Below are 23137 nucleotides of genomic sequence, written 5' to 3'. Positions count from 1 at the left end.
TAGAGAGTTGTTCAGTTGCTTAGATCTTATGTATCTATACAAGACACAATCGAAGCAAAAACAATTTGATTCACTCGAATCGGTTCACGAACTTTATAGCCATGGTTTGCAAAAGCATTCCTTAGTTTATATAAACATGAGTTCAAGAACAACCGATTTTAGATATAACCTACTCAAATTCGCGGACTGGGTTCGCGGACTTAAGCTCACGGAAGGAGTTCACAAACTCCAGCAGAAATTCTCGGGTCGAGAACTTCCGCCGGTTCGCGGAGTTGGCTCACGCCACATTCTGTTTCTCTTGATCAACAAAGTTCGCAAACTTTGGTTCAAGGAGCAAGGACTTATACATATATGTGTCTCCACAATAATGCTTATATCCTACCAATGGTTATGTAATCTAAACTCTCATTTCAATCATTTAAACATTCTTAGAGGACGTTATATAACCGTTATCACAGACCATTTTTTGTCAGAGCAATTTCGAAAGTGATTGAACCATAACATGACATTCGTCACTAGGTAAAGATGAATTTGGCTAAAGCGAAAGGTTACCAACACATATTTCGAGAAATAGATAGGCGAGTTAAACTCGGCTCGTAATAGAAAATGTGTATAATGAAAGTCTATACACCAACACGACTTTTGTCTCAAGAGTAGGAGATAGAGTAGATATACTTTTGAGTGACAGATAAGTTCAAGTCTCCACATACCTTTTAGTCGATGAAGATCACCAGTTCCTTTAGTAGTCCTTCGTCATGTATGATGATTGCCATGGAGTCTTGAGCTCAACTACACTTTCTATCCTAGTCCGAGACCTTTAGATATATAGGCTAGAAATCAAAACTTATAGTTTTGATTACTAACATTGACAAACATGCTTGAGATAGCAACACATGCGAGTTCAACCGAGCAATTCTCTAACAATCTCCCCCTTTGTCAATATTAGTGACAAAACTATTAATACATATGGAATACAAAAAATAAATAAATTAACTTTTGTAGCTCCTATTCCACACGCCTAATCTTCAAAATTACTCTAAATCTTCGTCACTTCCAAGTACTCCAATGATCCCAAAGGTTGTAAGTTTAGCATCATCGTTGTTAAAAATCCGTAACTATAACAACAAGAAAACAATAGTTCTCAATCATTGTTATACAGTGTCATAGTATCATTACACACCGCCAAAGTTCAATTGTATCACAACTTCAACAACAATACTATGGTGATATGTATTACTCCCCCTTAGTCAATACTCTATCTCACATGGAAACCACTTCCCCTTACATAATGATCCGAAAACCATATGTATTTGTAGTGTGAACTACATATTAATTCTCCTCCTTTTTGTCAATAAAATTAGCAAAGCTACAAGAACGGGATCCTAATGAAATTTCCGAAAGAGACATTTCTTGACCAAAAGAAAGCAAAAATATATCATCATGTTTAGATGCAATCATAAAGCCGAAGCTAAATGCATTCATCAAGGAGTTTAAAGATACAAGATAACCCCTATAATATTCCACATCCGTACTCCCCACAAAGATTTGCAATTAAGCGCAAGTTCAAAAAGAACTCTCCCCCATTAAATGTCATTCCTGAAAGAACAACAAGAGCGACCTTAATTTCGAAAGAAAAGAAGGATTTCTTTGGACATAACAAATCACATACGAGTATGAATTTGAATCCAAAATACTCAATTAAATTAACCACAAGAGAACCCATGATTAATTTAATCGAAAATGCTCAACATAAGTGAACTTATGGAGACTCAAAAATATACAATTAGATTAATCACAAGAGAACCCATAATTAATCTAATTGAAAGACACAACCAAACTAATCACAAAAGTAATCAATTTAATTGGTCATGCTAGACATAAGAAAACTTACAGAGCAACAACTAAATAACCAAACAAGATATTTAATTTAGTTGAAAATGCTCGACATAAAGTACCTCACGGAACAACAACATATCTAATCATAAGAATACTCAACTTGGTTGTTTAATGCTCAACATAAGACACTTTACGGAGCCTCACAGTAATACATAAAATATGGATCAAAGAAGATCAATTACTGTGGAATACACATGGATTCATTCTATTTTCCATCACTATTCGCATAACGACATTCAATAGACATAATCCTTGAAAACAAAAGATTTTAACCTATCTTCCATCAATAATTGACAATATAGGCTTAACTTTTGTATTTGTCAAAAGTCCATTCATTCTTTTATCAACACATGCATATCGACATATGAAAGACTTTACTTTTGACAAGATATGGGATAGTCAAGTTCACGGACGTAAACACACAAATCCCATATGTAGTTGCAGGAAATCCTACACTACACCCCTCATATGATTTCATGATTACTCAACTCATTTTTAGATTTACACTCTTAATTTTATTGATCAATCTTTGAATATTCTTACAAGAAAAGATAAAGGAATCAAGAATGACCTCTTCTCTAGACTTTCTCTCTCATATTTACTTGTTTCTTACTCAAAAAAGATCTCTCTCTTTCCTTTACAACTGAACGACTATTTATAGGGAAGTACATAGTGGATGACAGCTAATCTGTCCTTTATTTTCGGAAATGACTTGCAATATTCTCGCAACCTTACAAATCTTAATCTCGCAAACTCTCTAATTTTCGCAGGACCATCACATCTTTCTCATGATTTTAGCTGACGTCGTTTATTATATCATTTCTGAAATTGTTCTGCGACGCTATTGTGTTGTGTTGTTGATAATTTCGCTAAGATATTATTGTTGCGAGATTCTGGTCCTACATCTTGCCTCTTCTCATATCTTTTCTGCGAAGTAGAGAATGATGTGAGAAATGCCGCAGCTGTTCATTTCTTCATGTTCTGCATTTATCACACGTACTCTTTCTTCCATCTGTTTCTTGACACGTCTTTTGTAACCGCTGCTTTTTAACCCTTTATATTTTTCCGTATTAATCGTGTTTATCTTCTCGAGGAAAAATTCCCTCTATATATATTCTTTCTCACTCTCTTTTTCTTTCTTTTTATTTTCTCTGCAACTTCATCGTTCTTCTGCAAATCCGTTATTACAATTTTTCTTCTTTCTTCTTCAATTTTTTTAAGTTCTTCTTCATTTTCATACTATTTCTTCTACAGATCTTCATCGTTCGTAATTTTCTTCGAAATAATCTTCCCGCTACCGTTTTCCATGGATTCATCAAGGTTAGTTTTCTTTTTTCTTCTTTACGGGTTTTGCTGAAATTGATCTTGTTTATTGCGTTATTTGATGTTGTTTATGTGATTCCCATAATCTTATCATTTCAGCAAAAGCGCCTCCAACACTAAATTTACAGTTCAGAACCCTAATATTCCCAAACCGCGGCATAAGGTTGTTGCGCATAAAAGAAAGTCTGGGAATGAGAAGGTAGTAAGAAACACTATCCTTTTCTAATAACAATATTGTTGCCTCTGTTTCTTATCTGGATTGTAATTCGCAGGGTGATAAGGATGTCAATAAACCTCTCAAGAAATCTCGCCACCTTAAAACTGTTCAAACTTCAGTTCCATTCCACTTACTCATCTCTTCTAAATCTCCTGCGACATCTTCGCAAGATAAATCTTTATTTCCAATTCGCGAAAAAGTTGCCTCAGACTTCATTTCTTCAGCTGACCTTTCAATGATTGAAACCCCCCTTGTTGATCCTTCTATGAATGAAACTTCTTCTCTTCCTATTGAGAATGTTTCTCATCCTTCTACCACTGCCAGTTCTCTACCTGAGTCTCTTCCTCTTTCGAAAGAAACCGTGGAAGGAATAGATATTGCTTTCAAAGTTTTATTTGAAGTCCTGGATGATGGAAAGAAGTCTTCTATTAATCCTATCAAGTCTAATGTTTGCGAAATTCTGAGCAAGCATTTGGGTTCTGACAGAGCTGCTTCGCAGACAGCTTTGGAAAAAGAGTGTAATGCTCTTCGTCTCGAAAATCAAAAGCTTCAGAATGTTTTGTTGGATCGTGACAATCTTCGCAAGAAGAATGATGAATTGATAGTTATGATTTTCTTATCCGTGTTTTCAATTTGCCTTTTTAATGGTTTTATCCTTCCCATATTTAATTATCCTTGAAATACCTCTTTCGCATGTTAAGCCTTAAACCAGAAACGAATAATGGAGAGATGTCAATTTGAATCTGATGTTGAAGAAGCCCGTGTTGATAAAGAAATTTTGATGGATCAATATAACCAATTAGATAACCTCTATTCATATTCTATTGATCATATAAACAATCTTACCAATGAAAATACCCAATTAGTTCAGAGACAAGATTTATTAAGTAATGAAGTATCTCGCCTTTGTTATTCTTTAACTAAAGCTAATTTAGGGATGAAAACTTTATCAGATGAGAAAAAACCTTATCTCAAGAGAAGCAAACTTGTTTAAACAAGATGGCGATATCTTCGCAACAACTTAGCAATCTTCAGAAAATATGTGATGACCAAGAGCAATCTCTTCGCTCTTTGAGAAATGAACTTAAAGAAATAACAGAGTCATCTATCGCTGAAAGAGATACACTCATTCAAGGTAGAATAGCTTTAAGTGTAAAGGCGAATCAACTTAAAGAACAATATTCCAAATTAGAAGAATCTTATTCTTCTCTTGCGAAGAAAAATGCCTTTCTTATTTCTAAAGAGAAAAATCTTCAGTCTCGACTTAAAGGTTAAGTTGGAGATAAATTTGATGACGCAATGGACCGTTGGGAGAATAGTTGTATGCCCTTGATTCAGCACCTTATTTCAAAAAAGGAAGGTAGTCATACTAGTTTGACTGCCTTAACTATCTTTTCTTTGTCATATTTTTCTGAGTTCTTCATCTTATTGAAATTTTGTATTCTACCTTTCGCATAGTCTAAGAAGAATCTTCATTCCTCCATTTATGTTTTGGAGGCTAAATATGCCAAAATTCACAAAGAAAATGCATTGCTCGTCTCTGCCCTTACTGGTTCTCGCAACCGAGCAGAAAGAAGACTTGATTATCTTGCTTATTTTAAGGATATTCAAGATAGGAATCATCAGAGAGCACTTCTTCGTCAAGTTGATCTCCGGGTTGAAGTCCTTGTAAATGATATTTTATCGTCCAAATCTCTTCCTCCTACATCAATTGAACCTTTGGAAGTAGATGATGATGAAGTTCCTCGTCCTGCTGATAGTGATTATGATTATGAAAGTGGTGCAGAGGATGATCTCTTGGAAGGTGAAGAACAAATTCCTTCTAAAGAAGCATCTGCTGGTGTTAATCAAAATGAGAAAGAAATATCTCCTGAAGAAGTAATTGCTGGCGATAATCAAGGTGCTAGTCAAGGCGAAGATCAGAACCGAAATCAAAGAAGAGGCTTGCGATATTGAGAACATTAGCGAAGAACGTCTGTTATCTCCTGCTATTGGAATTAATACTGAAGCTTGAGCTTCTTATCTAGTTTTATCTTCTTGAATTGTCTTACTTTTATCACTTTTGCGAATAATATTCTTCAACCAACTTTGGAATCAATTTTTCCTTTTAGTATTTTGCTAATGAGAAAGATAATGCTTATTGTTTATTGATTCCCATACTTGCCTCTCATTATCTTTTTTGCAAAAAATAATCTGTTACGAATACCTATAAATATTTTGTTTTATCATGTGGTCTTATTTTTCCTTCCTAATTAAAGGTCTTATTATGCCACCTCTTGTCATTGCGACAAAATCGCAGGACGTCCTTGCACTTTCATGCAAAAACCCATTGATCTTTCCTTAACTTTTTCTTTTGTATTATGGCCTCTTCAGGAATGTTGCGACAATATGACAGGCCTAAATATTCTTGCGAAAATAAAGTCCCATGACATTGCCGTATTGCGACGAAATCGCAGGACGTCTTCGCATTTCATGGGAAAACCCATTGATCTTGTCTTATCTTTTTCTTTTGTATTATTTCCTCTTCAGGATTGTTGCACAAATATGACAAGCCTTAATACCCTTGCGAATAAAAATCCTCATGACATTTGCGTCTTAAGACACTTATCAGCTCCCTAATGGAGGGTGCCGCCCTTATCTCCCCCCTGGTTTCCCCTTCAAGGAGGCGTACTTCTACCATACAAGGTTAGCTCCTCCCATCAAGTCTTAACAACAACCAGTTGTTTTCGCAGCCTCTTATCCCTTTTACCTATAGGTCTTATGGTTACAAGACTGCACCCTAAGTGGGGTTTTCTTCGGGCCGAGTGCAGTATAAGCCAAGACTTGTCAAGAATGGAAAGGTACGCTTCAAACGTCCCTGGCACTCTTGACTCAACCGTGTACCTCGGTGCCTTGATCAGATCTGTACTCCTTGGGAGAGTCCTTATTACCTTAGTCGCCCAACCCAAGTCATATGCTTAAGCTGAGAATCCAAGGTGCCTCTCCCGGATGGGCTTTATTGACCCCAAATCTCCATGATTCAGGTTCCGGTGGCGGTGTAGCCTTTCCCTGAACCATGCAACAGGTACCCCCTAATATGACATACTTTAGGTCTTACATTTTCCTCTTGCGAAATTTTATTCGCGAACTAGGTTGTACGCCATAAAGGTTCGCCCCTTTCTTTTATGTCATTGCTCTGTGATTATCTCTGCGAAAATTTCGCACATCATGATCTTGTTTTGATATGAATAATCTTGCAATTATTTTTTAAGAATCCATAACTTCTCAAAGCTTCTTACGGATAATATCTTTTTTAAATACAACCTGTTCCATGGTCTGTCAAGTCTATGACCAACATCTCTGCCTTCTGGATCCATTAACCTATAAGCTCATGTTCCAACTATCTCCTTAATGATGTAAGGTCCATCCCATTTTTTCGCTAATTTTCCACCATTTTCTCGATGATATATTGGTGTCTCTCGCAGAACTAAATCTCCTGGTTCGAATTCGCGTACTTTGACACGTTTATTATATTCTCGGGCTAATCTTCGCTGATAATTCTCCATATGTTGTAAAGATTTTTCTATTATTTCTTCTAATTCATCAAGTTTATTTAAGATCATACCCTCACTAAGATTTTTCTCCCAAGCTTCTCTTTTTGTTGTCGGAATAATAACTTCTGTTGGTAACACCGCTTCAACTCCGTATGTTAAACAAAAAGGTGACATTCCAGTAGCTTCTCTTATAGTTGTATTATAAGCCCATACTGCATTATGTACTTGTTCGCACCATGCTCTGTGATGTCCTTCCAATTTCTTCTTTAATATATCTGCAATTGTTTTGTTTGTTGCTTCTACCTGCCTATTAGCTTGTGGATAGAAAGGAGTATACTTTCCACATTTTATCTTGAATGCATTAAGTAGCATTTCTATATTATGTCCTTCAAATTGTTTCCCATTATCAGATATCAACCGCGCAGGAATTCCAAATCTGCAAATGATATTTTCGAATATGAATGTAAAGATATCTTTGTCGCGAATATGTTGTACTGCTTTCACTTCTGTCCATTTTGTGAAATAATCTGTTGCGACTATTAAATATCTTCTTTGTCCAGAACCTGGTAAAAATGGCCCCACAGTATCTAAGCCCCACTTTCCAAAAGGCCACACACTTATTGAAGATGATAATGGTGCTCCAGGTGTATGTATTTTCTTTCCATGACGCTGACAATCTTCGCGGTGCCTTGATATTTGTTTTGCATCTTCTGCATGTATGGCCAGTAATTGCCTTGCATTTTTGCTCTATGTGCCAAAGATCTCCCCCCGCTATGATTGCCAGCATCCCCACTATGTAACATTTTTAGCACTTTTTATCCTTCCTCTCGTGTCAAACATCTGAGTGAAGGTCTGTTAAAGGATTTTCGGTATAGCAGCCCATCTCTTAATTCATAATTCGTTGCGCGACTTTTTAGCTTGTGTGTTTCTAATCTATTTCTTGGTGTTTCTCCTTTCGCCAAATATGCATGAAGTTCCATTCTCCAGTCTGCGATATTGTTCGTTTGTTCTTCTTCTTCATTGTCTATTATCATCACATCCACTTCTTCTTCTTCTTTATTGATTGATGGTGACAGAAGTGTTTGTATTTTTATGCATCTCGCAGTTGGATCTGTCATCATGCTTGAGATGAAAGCAAAAGCGTCTGCGAGTCTGTTATCCTTTCTTGAAATGTGCCTCCATTTTATTTTTGGGATTTTCGCTGACAATTCTTCAACCAGCTTCTTGTATTTCTTCAAGGATGGTTCATTTGTAGTATACTCTCCCTTTATTTGGCGAATAACTAGCTGTGAATCACTAGTGATCCTGGCATTTTCTAGTTTCATTTCTATTGCAAATTTGAAGGCATGTATCACAACTTCATATTCTGTTTCATTATTAGTGGACGCAAATTCCAATATGAATGAAAAAGCCATCTTTATTCCTTCTGGCGAAATTAAAACAATTCCAACTCCATTTTCTTCTCCATTTGATGATCCATCTACCAATATCTCTCATCTATTTGGTTCTGTTAATAAATCTTTTGGATCTCCGTGTTCTTCTTCTACATCCATCATTTCTTCTACTGCTTCATCTTCTTCTAAAGGAAATTCTGCCAAGAAATCTGCAACAACTTGTGATTTTGGTGAAGACAAAATTTCATATTTAATATCAAAGTGGCCTACTTGTGCATTCCATCTCTCCACTCTTCCTGATCTTTTAGAATTCTTCATCACTGATTCAATTGGTACTTTTGTTAATACCTTTATCTTGTGCGTTTGAAAGTATATACGGAGCTTAAATGATGCATAAACTAATGCTAAGATTAACTTCTCAATCTTTGAGTAATTCTTCTCGGTAGTATTAAAAGTTTTGCTAATGTAATAAATGGGTTTCTCCACTCCTGCGTCTACTCGCAATAACACAACACTTAATGCATGCGACGTCGTCGCAAGATAGATCAATAATTCTTCTCCTGATTCTGCTTTTTGTAAAATAGTTGTATTCATAAGATGTTCTTTGATCCCTTGAAAAGCTTTTTCACATTCATCAGTCCATTTAAATTTCGCACCCTTCTTGAGTATATCGAAAAAATATTTGCAGTTGTCTGATGATCGCAAAATGAATCTCCCCAGCGAAGCTAGAAGCCCATTCAACTTCCGTACATCTTTTATTGTTGCTGGTGTTGGCATGTCACGAACTGCTTGCACTTTTTCTGGATCAACCTGTATTCCTTCCTTTGATACAATGTATCCTAAAAAATTTCCCGATGCAACTCCAATAGTACACTTCTCAGGATTCAATTTAATGTTATACTGCCGCATTTGTTCAAAAATCTCCCTCAGGTCTTGTACATGGTCTTTAGCTTCTTTACTCTTTACTAACATGTCATCCACGTATACTTCTAATGTTTTGTGTATCCATTTTTCGAACACCTTCTCTACCATTCTTTGGTATGTCGCTCCCGCATTTCGCAAACCAAATGGCATTTTCGTGTAACAATATAAACCGCTAGGGGCGAAGAAAGCAGTATATTCTTGATCTTCTTCAGCGAGAGGGATTTGGTTATACCCTTTGTACCCATCTAAAGACGATACTCTATCATTTCCCGCTGCGGATTCCATCATTTGAGGAATATCTGGTAACGGAAAACTATCTTTGGGGCAAGCTTTGTTTAAATCAGTGAAATCTATGCAAATCCTGATTCCTTTGTTTTTGTTTGGGATATTGACCATATTCGCTATCCATTCTGGGTATTTAGCTTCTCTTATGATTCCCGCATCAAGCATTTTCTGTAGTTCTTCTTCTATTTGGGAATGGTAAGTTGTTGCAATTTTTCTTATTCTCTGTTTAAATGGTCTCACATTTTTATTAATCTCCAACTTGTGGCATTCAATTGATGGATCTATTCCCGGTATCTCATCCATGCTTCCTGCGAAAACATCTTTCTATTCTCGCAAAAGGTTAACAGTTCTTTCTTCTTCTTCCACGTCCATTTTGGTTCCAATTCTCAATATTAGAGGTTCTTCTATAGTCCCAACGTTTATTTGTTTTGTTGGTTCTGCGGAAATGTAACTGGGTTTAGGTTCTCCCATTGGTGTTGGTTCTTTTATTATTTTCACAGGTCCTTCTCCTTCTTCCGAAATTTCGCTGGTATTCCTTTGCCTTCTTTTTCCCTTATCATATATACTCTAAATTCTTCTTCTTTCTTTGATTCCTTTGCCAACTTTCTGCGAAATTTTTTATTTTTTGCTTGTCCTTCATAATGCTTTATTTCAATTTGATGACATAATTTCGCATTGTCAACATCTCCTCTGATTTCACCTATTCCATTTGGTGCGGGGAATTTAATACATTGGTGCAACGTTGATACTACAGCTTTTATCGCATGTATCCATGGTCTTCCTAATAACATATTATATGGCGATTCCATATCCACCACACATAGTGTTACGTGCGTTTCGATCTCTCCAAGTAGGATTCATACCACTATTTCTCCTTTGGGTTTTGTTGTGGATTTTCCAAAGCCGTGAACAAAATATGTTGAACTGGACATTTCTTCATCTTTAAATCCCATTCCCCGGAATGCATGATAAAATACTATATCCACTGAACTTCCTGTATCGATTAAAGTTCTGTTCAATATTCATTCTCCCGTGGATTTTGTTGTTGTCTCCTTCTCTTTTCGCGTAATAGGCACTGTAATAACCAATGGAGATGTGTGGTTCAAATTTTCTTTTGGTATTTCTACCGCCATGAATGTAATTTTTTGCTTTTCCCAATCTTTCAAGGGTGACGTCTTTTCTACCGCCATAACCTTCCTTCCTTAAAAATTTCGTTTATGTATTATTCCTTTGATGTTTTCATGGAATTCATTAACCATCGTTTTTGTTATCATATTACACTCCAATCTTTTGTCATTTTCATTAATTCTAATCATTTTTCTTTTAACTGGTTCACTGATTTATTTAATCGCTTTCTTGATTTGAACAATCTCAACAACAATCTTCAACTTTCGATCTTCAATTCCCTGTTTCTAGCGCCATTATGTAATTGCAGGAAATCCTACACTACACCCCTCATATGATTTCATGATTACTCAACTCATTTTTAGATTTATAATCTTAATTTTATTGATCAATCTTTGAATATTCTTACAAGAAAAGATAAAGGAATCAAGAATGACCTCTGCTCTAGACTTTCTCTCTCCTATTTACTTGTTTCTTACTCAAAAAGATCTCTCTCTTTCCTTTACAACTGAACGACTATTTATAGGGAAGTACATAGTGGATGACAGCTAATCTGTCCTTTATTTTCGGAAATGACTTGCGATATTCTCGCAACCTTACAAATCTTAATCTCGCAAATTCTTTAATTTTCGCAGGACCATCACATCTTTCTCATGATTTTAGATGACGGCGTTTATTATATCATTTCTGAAATTGTTCTGCGACGCTATTATGTTGTGTTGTTGATAATTTCGCTAAGATATTATTATTGCGAGATTCTGGTCCTACACCATAAACAATTGCAATATATAAAACCATAAATATTAATACTGCAAAAATCATCTTCCAAACAAATTTAGAATTTAAACCAATAAATCTAAAAACATGAAGATTAAAAGGTTGGACATAGCTATGTGTAATCACAATAATGGCTATTCCAAACTCTAGTTATTCTTCTAACAAAACAAGAAAAATAGAAGATTTACTAGGAAAATAGAGAAGAGAATCAAAGTTCGTTGAGAACCTCATATCTTTCAATGAACCCATCAAAGAAGGTAGCACTGATATCCATTATTCTTTTGACAAGATTGGTAACTGCAAAATTGCTAAAAAAATTGGTAACTGCAAGAGGGGTTCAAGAACTAATAACTCAGCAACAACAAGAAATTGAAAGACAAAAATCCAGAGTGAAATGGCTTAAAGATGGAGTAGAAAACTCAAGATTCTTTCATGTCAATATGAAAATAAGACAAATGCAGAATGCAATAGTGGAACTGGAAAATGAAGAAGGTGAGCTAATCACAACACAACAAGGAATTTCCAATATTTTAGTGAATCATTTTGATAACAATTTCAAATATAATGAAGTACAGATTTCTGAGGACATCTTTGAAGCAGTTCCTAATTCAGTTGTTAATGAAGATAATGAAAAATTAGAAGCCATTCCCTCTTCAGATGAAATAAAGAATGTAGTATTTGATCTTGATCCTGAGAGCTCTCCAGTACCAGATGGTTTTGGTGGATGGTTTTACAAATATGCTGGGATATAATTAATGAATATTTTGTGCAAGCCATTCAATATTGCTGGGAAAAATAATTCATTCCAGCAGGTATGAATGCAAATTTTCTAATGCTTCTTCCTAAAGTTAAAAATGCAAGAAAAACAAACCAATTCAGGCATATTGGTTTAATGAACTTTTGCTTCAAGGTATTTACAAAAATTATCATTACAAGAGTAAGAGAGATAGTTCAGAAGATTTTATCCCCTCAGCAAGGAGCTTTTATCAAAGGCAGAAACATTCAAGATCAAATAGTTCTTACATCAGAAATGAAAATGAGTTAGATACAAAGAGAAGAGGAGGAAATGTGGGATTGAAATTAGACATTTCTCAGGCTTATGATTCTCTTAGCTGGGAATTCCTTTTCATGGCCTTAAAACAACTTGGATTCTCAGAAAAGTTTATCAAATGGATTCATATTCTCTTAAAATCAGCTAAAATATTAGTGCTTGTTAATGGTGGTCCAGTTGGATACTTTAATGTAAGCAGAGGGTTAAGACAGGGGGATCCACTCTCACCACTTCTTTTTGTTATGGCTGAAGATGTTTTAAGCAGAAATTTATCATCAAAAGTGCTGAAAGGTAAACTAATTCCCATGGTGCATAGAAATGGAGTGAATCCAACTCATATTATGTTTGCAGATGATATATTTCTTTTCTGTAATGGTGATAGAAGAAACTTGAGAAGATTGTTAATGATACTTGAAGAGTACCAGAAAGCTTCAGGACAAGAAATTAACTTCAACAAGAGTAAATGTTTTGTGGGAGGTACAACAAGCAGAAGGAAAATTCAGTTAGCTGCAGATTGTGGTATGTGTTTAGCTGGTTTCCCAGATAAATATCTTGGAGTAATGTTGATTCCAGGTATGATAAGATCAAATCATGTTTGGGGATGTGTAGAAATTCTAAAAGAAAACTTAGCTGGATGGAAAGGGAAAATGCTTTCTTTTCAAGAAAGATTAGTTCTGGTGAAATTTGTGTTATGTAGTATACCTATCTTTAACATGTCAGTATATAAATGGCCCAAAAAAGTGTTGAAAGTGAGTGAAAAAATCATAAGGAACTTTTTGTGGTCTGGTGATCCATCTGTTAGAAAGACAATTACTCTGAAATGGGAGAAGACTTGTTCTCCATTATCTGAAGGGGGTTTGGGTATAAAGCAACTAGAAGTGATAAATAAATCAATGCTTATGAAGTTGTGTTGGAAGATTCAAAATGGCAAGGATGAATGGGCTAAATTCTTTCAAGGAAAATTCCAGGACATGAAAGGGAATTGGATAGAATATTATAAGAAGTCATCAATTTGGCCTGGGATTAAATGGGTTGCAGCTGAAGTTGCAGAACATACAAGGTGGTTGGTGGGTGATGGAAACAATATATCTGTGTGGAAGGATAGCTGGATAAAGGACAAACCTTTAAAAGATATATTCCCTGATAATCCAATAATGCTGCAGAATCCAGATATGAAAGTAAGAGAACTAATAAGTAATGGAGAATGGCATATTCCAGCCAACTTTCTTGAGGTTTTTGAGACTTCAGAACTTCCAGTTTTAGACCATAAAGAAGATAGGAGAATTTGGAGTGATACTTTATCTGGAAGTTTTACAGTGGCATCAGCATCTGACTGTATAAGGAGAAAATATCAGCATGTTAAGTGGGCAAGAGCTGTTTGGCACAAGAGTATTCATCCCAATATTTCAGGGAATCTGTGGAAGCTTGTGAGAGGAGTGGTACCAGCAGATGACAAAATGAAGAAGAAAATTTTCCAATTAGCATCAAGATGCCCATTTTGCAGAAGAGAAAAGGAAAATCTGGAACATATTTTATGGTACTGTGACTTTAGTGAAATTATATGGAGTTGGCTTGGAGGAATTTTCAAGTTCACTAATCCTAAATCCATTGAAGATATTCTCCAGCATGCAATACAAAAAAGTCCACCTATAAAGGAATTATGGACAGTGGTTGCTCTAATTACAATAAAAGAGATATGGTTCCTTAGAAATAGAAGAGTCTATGAAGAAGAAGAAATTAAAATAGAGCCACTGAAGCAAAGAATTCTACACTTTACAACAGAATGTGAAGTTAGAATGTCTAGAAATACGTGGAATTCATCTTATGACTTGCAGATCTTGAATACATATAAGCTAAAATGCAGAAGTGTGAAGATAATAAGAATAAGAGAACTATACTTCTACCTTCCATCTGCTCCATTCATATTGATTTGCTGTGATGGTGCTTCAAGAGGAAATCCAGGAGATGCGGGTTATGGTTATATTTGCAGGAAATGGAATGGTGAATACATTTATGCAATGTCAGGTGGACTAGGGATATCAACTAACTATATGGCAGAAATTGTTGCAGTTCTATGTGCAGGAGAGTGGGCAGTAGCTAATAATTTCACTAATGTTTGGTTTCAAACTGATTCCCAAGCAGTAATGAAAGCATTTCAAACAGGATCAATCCCATGGTGGAGTATAACAAGATGTAACAAGATAAAAGTTTTCTTCAAGAATGGCGCATGGTCATAGGGAGATCAACTTTTCAGCTGACTCCATGGCAAAGAGATGAGTCAATCTGACAAAAGGAGAAAGAAGATGTTACACCTCAAGACCTGAATTTTTAAGCTCAATGGAAATACCATGCAAAGTTTACTTTAGAGCTTGTTGAATTCAGTTTGTCCAATTTTCAGTTTTAAAAAAGTCCAGGATAATGGGCTTGTTTTGTGTTTGAATTTGTAAGCCCAACCATAATGGGTTTTATTCTGTAAATTTTTGGTTATTACCTTCGGTTTTAATAAAAAATTATATTATCAAGCAAAAAAATAAATCCATCATATGACTGAAGACACACCATGTTCATGAGTTAGAACACTAACTTTGCGATCAACAATCCGAGCAAGATGTCTAGCCTTGGTGCAGTCCATGATGAGCTTCTTTTGATTCCGTATCAGAATATTCTGATTAACAAGGATTCTGGCCTGACCATCCAGGAGTTGGTTTATTTGCAGTTGAAGATTTGCAAACTCGACCTTTGAATCGTTCTGAACACGAATCAAATCCTTGATAGAATCATCAATCCAGGAGTTGTGATCCTTTCTTTCAAGCATCACTTCCTTGAGCGTCTTCATCCATATCAAGATGCACAATCTCTTGAGATTTTACAGAGTTCTCCATAGAAATTTTAGGGATGGAAAGACACAATATAGAGTAATATATATGTGTATGTAAACAAAAGAAGGAAACTCTTTTTGGAAACCCTAAGAACTCTCAAGGGGAGGACGCGGACGTTTGTAAACTGTTAGTACAAAAACTCGCACAAAAACCTAAACGAAAATAATATACAACATACTTGATCATTTCTCAATAAATTTCCTTGCACCTCTCAAGTTAGAAACAAGGAAAAGAATACCTGGAGTTAGGTGGTAGAGTGGAAATTAATCCCACTATGATCATCGAGAAAGGAGTTGTATATATCATTTGACAGTTTGATCTTCGTGTTCTTCACCTTTCTTCGGTTGTCTTTCATCCCAGAAGAGTAAGGCACGGTGTGTTTATCATATCCGTTAGAAGGCTTTCTCTGAGGACTAAATCTAGGACCTCTTGCAACAGGTTCAAGAGGATCAAAATAGATATGAATCCATTTTCTAGACTTAGATTTACCAGAAACAGTCTTATAAACACAGGGAATGATTTTATTGGCAACACAAGAATTTATACCACTAGAATGCATTTGAACCCTGTGATGATTTCTAGGTGTTAGAGCATTTCTCGATAGAACTCGCATGCGTTGCTATCTCAAGCATGTTTGTCAATGTTAGTGATCAAAACTATAAGTCTTGATTTCTAGTCTACTATAGTTAAGTCTCGGACTAGGGTAGTAAGTGTAGTTGAGCTCAAGGACTCCATGGCGATTCATCATACAAGACGAAGATCTACTCAAGGAACCGGTGAAACTTCTCGACAAAAAGGTATGTGGAGACTTGAACTTATCTGTCACTCAAAAGTCTATCTATTATATCTCCTACTCTTTGAGACAAAAAGTCGTATGCTATATATATAGACTATGATTATACACATTTGGTATTTCAAGCCGAGTATACCTCGCCTATCTATATCTCGAAATATTTTCTGGTAAGCTTTTCGCTTCGACCAAGTTTATCTTTAACTAGTGACGAAAGTCATGATATGTTTCAATCACTTTGAAAATTGCTTTAACGAGAAATGGTGTAACAACTATATAACGTCCTCTAAGAATGTTTCAATGATTGGAATGAGAGTTTAGATTACATAACCAATGGTGGACATAAACATTGTTGTGGAAACACAGTTATGTATAAGTCATATTCCTTGAACCAAAGTTTTCGAACTTTGTTGATCAAGAGAAACCGGAAGAATGGCTTGTTGCCAAGTCCGCGAACCGAGGGAAAGTCTTTTGCCGAAATTTTCTGCTGGAGTTTGTAAACTTTGACTGGTTTCTTAAGTCCACGAACCTAGTGTGCGAACTTGAGAAGGTTATATATCTAAAGATGATTTATGAACTTAAACTTAAAAAGACTAAGGAATGTTATTTGCAAACCGTGGCTATAAAAGTTTATGAACCGATTCAAGTGAATCAAATCATCTTTGCTTCAATTGTGTCTTGTGTAGTTACACAAGATTTGCTTGCAATTGAACAACTCTCTAACTAGTTCAATTGAGTCATTTGAACTAGTTATGGTGAAGAAGAACATGTTGATATGAAATGCTCATATGGCTAACCTTTTGGTTGAATATTTTTGAACCAACAATGTACACGTTTGGGTACGGTTAACAAACCTAGAAGCGTGCAGTTCATTTGTGTATAACAAGCTAAGTTTTCGATCTAACGGTTGAGAAATATTATCTTGAATCTAAATCAGGTTTTCATATAACGGTGGATATTGATTTCTTTATTACCAAGGAAAAACCCTGATTTGAAATACTATATAAGGGGACATCTAGCAACTCTGCAAAACTAATCCCCACACCTTACTGTTTATGGGTGAAAATCGTTTCTGCCGATTTTGGTAATTTTCGTAGGTGAGTGAGAAACAAATCTAAACCCTAAACAAATGTACTGCATGGGAGTACTTTAGGTTCGTGAGATAAATCTATACAACTCCGGCCTAAACCAAGAAATGGTCGTTCCAGATTTGCTTCGGTCACAAAAAGGAGGAGAAGGGCTGGTTTAGGGAGGGAAGCGAAGAGAGTGTTGAGACCAGAACAGTTCTGGAAGAGTATTACTTGACTTGTATCAGAAGGTGAAAGCTTTTGGGAAAGCTAGCAAAGTTGCCTTTATGAGTATTGTATTTATCCTGACCAAAAACTTGTTGTTCTTGGTGGAAATAGGTAAGACCTATTTATACAAGTCTAAGTGAAACGTACTCTGGCCTCGTAAGAAAAGAAACGGATGAGTTAAATGGGAAGAGGTGGTAAAGCCTGGTATTGATGGAATTTGATGGAATTGATGTTCCATAATGAAAGAGCGTTTCACCATTACTTCCTTCATTTACTAACCGTTTTATTCTTAATACACTGTCTTGAAACGGGAATTTGTGTATGCTGCACGCTCTAGACCGCCAAACCAAAACCCTAATGAGCATCCCCCAGTTTGTGACATACGTTTTGATGTCTCGAGTGTTTTCGTGGAAAACATGTAGCATGTCGCTGGTGTTCGATAAGTTGAGCTTGAGAGACTTGCCGGCTCAGTGGCGACCTTCGACGGTCGATATTTTGTATAAGAGAAATCGTGGCCTTTGATGTAGGCGCGGCATGCCAAAATGCAAGGGTTGCACGGCATGTGCCAATAGCATGTGTGGTATTCCTTGGCCCTAGGTTGCACGGCTTGGCATGCCAGGTTGTGAGGGTTGCGCAGCATGTGCCAATGGCGCGTGTGGCGGCTTGGCCCTAGTTCTGCAAGGCTTGGCATGCTAGGTCGCAAGCGTCGCTTGGAATGTGCGAATGGCGCGTGTGGCGGCTTGGCTCTAGGTTTGCATGACTTGGCATGGTAGGTTGCAAGCGTCGCTTGGCATGTGCCAATGGTGCGTGTGGCGGCTTGGCCCTAGGTTTGCACGGCTTGGCATGTGCCAATGGCGCGTATGGCGGATTGGCCCTAGGTTCGCACGGCTTGGCATGTTAGGTCACAAGCGTCGCTTGGCATGTGCCAATGGCACGTGTGGAGGCTTGGCCCTAGGTTTGCACGGCTTGGCATGCTAGGTCGCAAGCGTCGCTTGGCATGTGCCAATGGCGCGTGTGGCGGCTTGGCGTTAGGTTTGCACGGCTTGGCATGCCAGGTTGCAAGCGTCGCTTGGCATGTGCCAATGGCGCGTGTGGCGGCTTGAACCTATGTTTGCACGGCTTGGCATGCTAGGTTGCAAGCGTCGCTTGGCATGTGCTAATGGCGCGTGTGGCGGCTTGGCCCTAGGTTTGCACGGCTTGGAATGCTAGGTTGCAAGCGTCGCTTGGCATGTGCCAATGGCGCGTGTGGCGCAATGATTGCGCGGCTCGAATTTGGCACGGTTACTATGATGCGCAGCGATTGTGCGGCTTTGTTTTGGCATAGTTATCGTGATGCGCAGCGATGATGCGGCTTTGTTTTGGCATAGTTGCCATGATGCGCAGCAAGAGTGCGGCTTAGTTTTAGCATAGTTGTCATTATGCGCAGCGAGTGTGCGGCTTTGTTTTGGCATAGTTGTCATGATGCGCAGCGAGAGTGCGGCTTTGTTTTGGCATAGTTGTCATGATGCGCAGCGAGTGTGCGGCTTTGTTTTGGTATAGTTGCCATGATGCGCAGCGAGTGTGCGGTTTAGGGTTTTGTGTGTCGAAACCCTAGTTTAGAATTTGAAAAAAGTTACCCTGGTGATTTTTTACATTAGTGCATTAAGTGTTCTAATAAATGCGCTTAGCGTCACCGGTGACGTCATGCTATGCGTAAGGTTTTACGATTTTACCCCTTGTCTAAAAACCACCATCAACTTAAGTCCCCTTCTTAGCTTGGAACAAGGGCCTTGTTGCGAGGTAAGCATAAGATGGTGACAGACGAGGATAAAACTGAGATAGTAAGTCGTGAAAAAGGGCTAGGGATACTTGTCTGACCTTTTTCGAGATGTAAGTAGAATTCGTAATCCTTTTATCTGGTAGCTTTGTATAAATCTCGGCATGATTGGATGTCTTAAGGGCTAGGCTTTGGAACGCGAGGCTGAGCTGCTAGCACAGACTTGGCATGAAGGGGACCCATTAACACTGACGGGCATGGAACGGGTGTGGGACGCTCTGTAAAGCGCTTGGCAAGGCATGACGCTGGTAAGGGAAACGCTTGCAAGGGAAGCGCTTGCTGTTTAGGGTTTGACACGCCGAAACCCTAATTAACGCCCTTTACTAGAATCGCTGTAGAATCCGCGTACGAACTCGGATTTTGACGGTCCGACCATTTAACGGACATGAAACAGAGTTCTCTATATCCCTTCGCGGGAATATTTAGGTTTCGAGCTCGCTTAGGAGGTGAAAACGGCCCGACAGTGAAAATCAGGAAGAAGTCAGGAGGGATGTTGCGGGCCCGGGGTGGCATAGTCGCGCGCCAGTCACCTATTCCCTTTCATGGAGCAAGAAGGAATCTTTATTTTGTTCATGTAGGATCAGAATCTCGCAACGACAATATTTCAGCGAAATTATCAACAACACAATACAACAGCGTCGCAGAACAATTTCAGGAAGAATATAATAAATGACATCAGCTAAGATCACGAGAAAGATGTGATAGTCCTGCGAAAATTAGAGAGCTTGCGAAATTAATATTTGTAAGGCTGCGAGAATGTCGCAGATCATACCCGAAAATAAAGGACAAATTAGCTGTCATCCACTATGTATTTCCCTATAAATAGTCGTTCAAGTTGTTAAGAAAGGGGAGAGATCTATTTTGAGTAAGAAACAAGTAAATAGGAGAGAGAAAGTCTAGAGCAGAGATGATTCTTGATTTCTTTATCTCTTCTTGTAAGAACACTCAAAGATTGATCAATAAAATTAAGAGTGTAAACCTAAAAATGAGTTGATTAATAATGAAATCATATGAGGGGTATAGTGTAGGATTTCCTGCAACTACATAATGGCGCTAGAAACAGGGAGATTGAAGATCGAAAGTTGAAGATTGTTGTTGAGAATATTCAAATCAAGAAAGTGATTAAATAAATCAGTGAACCAGTTAAAAGAAAGATGAATAGAATTAATGAAGATGACAAAAGATTGGAGTGTAATATGATAACAAAAACGATGGTTAATGAATTCCATGAAAACATCAAAGGAAGAATACATAAACGAAATTTTGAAGGACGGAAGGTTATGGCGGTAGAAAAGACATCACCCTTGAAAGATTGGAACAAGAAAAAAATTACATTCATGGCAGCAGATATACCAAAAGAAAATTTGAACCACACATCTCCATTGGTTATCACAGTGCCTATTACGCGAAAAGAGAAGGAGACAACGACAAAATCCACAGGAGAATGGATATTGAACAGAACTTTAATCGATACAGGAAGTTCAGTGGATATAATATTTTATCACGCATTCCGGGGAATGGGATTTAAAGATGAAGAAATGTCCAGTTCAACATATTTTGTTCACGGCTTTGGAAAATCCACAACAAAACCTAAAGGAGAGATAGTGGTACGAATTCCACTTGGAGAAATCGAAACACATGTAACGCTGTGCGTGGTGGATATGGAATCGCCATATAATATGTTATTAGGAAGACCATGGATACATACGATAAAAGTTGTAGTATCAACGTTGCATCAATGTATTAGATTCCCCACACCAAATGGAATAGGTGAAATCAGAGGAGATGTTGACAATGCGAAATTATGTCATCAAATTGAAGTAAAACATTATGAAGGACAAGCAAAAAAAAAAATCGCAGAAAGTTGGCAAAGGAAGCAAAGAAAGAAGAAGAAATTAGAGTATATATGGTAAGGGCAAAAGAAGGCAAAGGAATACCCAGCGAAATTTCGAAAGAAGGAGAAGGGCCTATGAAAACAATAAAAGAACCAACACCAATGGGAGAACCTAAACCCAGTTACACTTCCGCAGAACCAACAAAAGAAATAAACGTTGGGACTATAGAAGAACCTCTAATATTGAGAATTGGAACCAAAATAGATGTGGAAGAAGAAGAAAGAACTGTTAACTTGTTGTGAGAATATAAAGATGTTTTCGGAGGAAGCATGGATGAGATACCGGGAATAGATCCATCAATTGCATGCCACAAGTTGGAGATTAACAAAAATGTGAGACCATTTAAACAGAGAATAAGAAAAATTGCAACAACTTACCATTCCCAAATAGAATAAGAACTATAGAAAATGCTTGATGCGGGAATCATAAGAGAAGCTAAATACCCAGAATGGATAGCGAATATGGTCATTGTCACAAAGAAAAACAAAGGAATCAGGATTTGCATAGATTTCACTGATTTAAACAAAGCTTGCCCCAAAGATAGTTTTTTGTTACCATATATTCCTCAAATGGTGGAATCCGCAGCGGGAAACGATAAAGTATCGTCTTTAGATGGGTACAAAGGGTATAACCAAATCCCTCTCTCTGAAGAAGATCAAGAACATACTGCTTTCTTTGCCCCTAGAGGTTTATATTGTTACACGAAAATGCCATTTGGTTTGCGAAATGCGGGAGCGACATACCAAAGAATGGTAGAGAAGGTGTTCGCAAAATGGATACACAAAACATTAGAAGTATGCGTGGATGACATGTTAGTAAAGAGTAAAGAAGCTAAAGACCATGTACAAGACCTGAGGGAGATTTTTGAACAAATGCGGCAGTATAATATTAAATTGAATCCTGAGAAGTGTACTATTGGAGTTGTATCGGGAAATTTTTTAGGCTACATTGTATCAAAGGAAGGAATACAGGTTGATCCAGAAAAAGTGCAAGCAGTTCGTGACATGCCAACACCAGCAACAATAAAAGATGTACAAAAGTTGAATGGGCTTCTAGCTTCGCTGGGGAGATTCATTTCGCGATCATCAGACAAATGCAAATATTTTTTCGATATACTCAAGAAGGGTGCGAAATTTAAATGGACTGATGAATGTGAAAAAGATTTTCAAGGGATCAAAGAACATCTTATGAATACAACTATTTTACAAAAAGCAGAATCGGGAGAAGAATTATTGATCTATCTTGCGACGACGTCGCATGCATTAAGTGTTGTGTTATTGCGAGTAGACGCAGGAGTGGAGAAACCCATTTATTACATTAGCAAAACTTTTAATACTGCCGAGAAGAATTACTCAAAGATTGAGAAGTTAATCTTAGCATTAGTTTATGCATCATTTAAGCTCCACATATACTTTCAAATGCACAAGATAAAGGTATTAACAGAAGTACCAATTGAATCAGTGATGAAGAATTCTAAAAGATCAGGAAGAGTAGAGAGATGGAATGCACAAGTAGGCCACTTTGATATTAAATATGAAATTTTGTCTTCACCAAAATCACAAGTTGTTGCAGATTTCTTGGCAGAATTTCCTTTAGAAGAAGATGAAGCAGTAGAAGAAACGATGGATGTAGAAGAAGAACACGGAGATCCAAAAGATTTATTAACAGAACCAAATAGATGGGAGATATTGGTAGATGGATCATCAGATGGAGAAGGAAATGGAGTTGGAATTGTTTTAATTTTGCCAGAAGGAATAAATATGGCTTTTTCATTCAGATTGGAATTTGAGTCCACTAATAATGAAACAGAATATAAAGCTGTGATACATGCCTTAAAATTCGCAATAGAAAAGAAACTAGAAAATGCCAGGATCACTAGTGATTCGCAGCTAGTTATTCGCCAAATAAAGGGAGAATATACTACAAATGAACCATCC

This window comes from Papaver somniferum, chromosome 3 (assembly GCF_003573695.1).
Source record: "Papaver somniferum cultivar HN1 chromosome 3, ASM357369v1, whole genome shotgun sequence".
NCBI lineage: Eukaryota > Viridiplantae > Streptophyta > Magnoliopsida > Ranunculales > Papaveraceae > Papaver > Papaver somniferum.
This window is presented reverse-complemented; position numbering follows the sequence as displayed.